This window comes from Mus caroli, chromosome 1, assembly GCF_900094665.2.
Source record: "Mus caroli chromosome 1, CAROLI_EIJ_v1.1, whole genome shotgun sequence".
NCBI lineage: Eukaryota > Metazoa > Chordata > Mammalia > Rodentia > Muridae > Mus > Mus caroli.
In genome coordinates this window covers 54,866,996-54,869,463 of record NC_034570.1, presented here as the reverse complement: position 1 = coordinate 54,869,463, position 2,468 = coordinate 54,866,996, and positions in this window count along the sequence as shown.

The following is a 2,468-nucleotide window of genomic DNA, read 5'->3' as shown; positions in this document are numbered from 1 at the left end:
CTCCCTGCAGGGCAGATCACTGTCCTCCGGCTGGGAGGGTGCGGGATGTCCCACATTAGCTTTCTAAAGACTTTCTTGGTGATTGGTTTTATTTTTCTTTCTTTCCTGATAATCTGAGCTTTGTGAAACTGGCCAGCCTCATTTGTGATTTTGTGTGTATTTAAAAGAATGATTTATAATTTTCATTCTGAATACAAAAGTATGAGCTATATTGCATACGTAAAAAATTTAGAAAAAAAATATAAACATAAAGTCAAAGTTTACCTATATTCTTACCAAATTATAAAAATACTTAATATTTGAGCCATTACTTTCCATGTTGCTTTGTTTATAATTTTCAATAGATATGTTATCCATTGTTAATTTCTAAGGCATCCACATGTGATATAAGTATTTTTATTAAGTTTTAGCTGGTATGTAAAACTTAAATATTAAACTTATCAATCAAATACCATACGATGTTTTATAGGCATATATATACATTTTTTTTTCAAGACAGGGTTTCTTTGTGTAGTCCTGGCTGTCCTGGAACTCACTCTGTAGATCAGGCTGGCTTCAAACTCAGGAATCCACCTGCCTCTGCCTCCCAAGTGCTGGGATTAAAGGCGTGAGCCACCACTGCCATGCTGGCATATATTTTTAAATATTTGAATCAGATTGAGCATTGTTTCTTCACATATTTATTACTATTGTATGTTTGTGTTTGTGTGTGTGTGTGTGTGTGTACGTATGTGCCTGCACCCACGCGCGGGCAAGCATACATGCATATAGGTGGTTGTGCTTGCATGTGTGGAGGCCAGAGGTAGATGCCGGTGTCTTCTAAAGTCACTCTTCATCTTATTTGTTGAGGCAAAGTCACTCACTGAGCCTGGATTTCACAGTTGCCTGGAATAGCTATGGAGCAAGCCCCAGGAATCTTGTCCCTTGCCCCAGCACAGCACTGGTGTATAGACACGTGCCATACTTTACATGGGACCTGGAGAGCTGAATTCAGGTCATCACGCTTACATGGAAAATGCTTTAAGAATTAGCCATTTTCCAGCACTATTTATTACTTTTTTATGATCAAAATATTTAAACTTTTTTCTAGCTTTAATTTTCATATGTGTGTGTATATATTTTCCCACTCTATCCTGTAATAACATACCAAAATTTCTTGCGTTTATCTAACTGTGGCTTAGTAACCCATTAATCAACCTTCCTCTCCTCTTCCTTCTCCAGCCTTTGGTAATCACTGTTCTACTCTCAATTTTTTGTTGTTGTTGGTTTTTTGTTTTGGTTTGGTTTGGTTTTGGTTTTGGTTCATTTTGTTTTGTTTTGTTTTGTTTTGTTTTTGAGACAAGGTTTCTCTGTATAGCCCTGGCTGCCCTGGAACTCTCTTTATAGACCAGGCTGGCCTCGAACTCAGAAATCCTCCTGCCTCTGCCTCCAGAGTGCTGGGATTAAAGGCATGTACTACCACGCCCGGCTTTCAATTATTTTTAAACAGGCTCTCCATATGTAGCCCAGGCTGGCCTCAAACTTGTAATCCTCTTGACATAACCTCTTAAATGCTAGTATTATAGAAGTGGACCATAATACCCGATTCTACTCTCTGATTCTAGGCAATCAATGTTTTTTGTTTTGTTTGTTTCTTTTTTATCTTCAATTGGATGAAATTATGTGATACTTGTCTTTGTGTAGCTGACTTCTCTCTCAATGGCAGTATACAGAATAGAAAAAGATTTTCACAAAATTCACATCTGACAGAGGGCTAACATCCAAAATATTTAAAGAACTCAAGAAACTAGACATCAGCAAACTAAATAATTTAACTTTAAAATGGGGTACAGGTCTAGGCAGAGAATTCTCAACAGAGGAATTTCAAATGGGTGAGAAACACTTAGAAATGTTCAATGTCCTTTGCCATCCAGGAAATGCAAATCAAAACAACTTTGAGATTCTATGCTATGCCAGTCAGAATGGCTAAGCTCAAAAACACAAGTGACAGCTCATGGTGGCTAGGATGTTTAACAAGGGAAACACTCTTTTGTTGCTGGTGGGAGTGCAAACGTGTATAACCACTTTGGAAATCAATATAGCAGTTTCTCAGAAAATTGGGAATCTACCTACCTCAACACTCAGCCTTACCACTCCTGAGCATATAACTAAAGGACACTCCATTCTACCATACTCAGTTGTTAAAAAGATGACATCACGAAATTTGAAGGCAAATGAGAGGAACTAGAAAAAAATCATCCTGTGTGAGGTAACCCACAATCAGAAAGACAAACATGGTGTGTACTCAGTTATAAGTGGGTATTAACTGTAAAGTAAAAGACAATCATGCTACACTCCACAGACCATAAGTAACAAGGAATGCTTAATGGAAAGAAGGAACAACACAGAATGTTCCTGGAAAGTGGAAGTAGAATATATTTCCTAGGTGAGGATGAGAACAGGAGAGGTTGGGTGGTTGAGGGCGGATG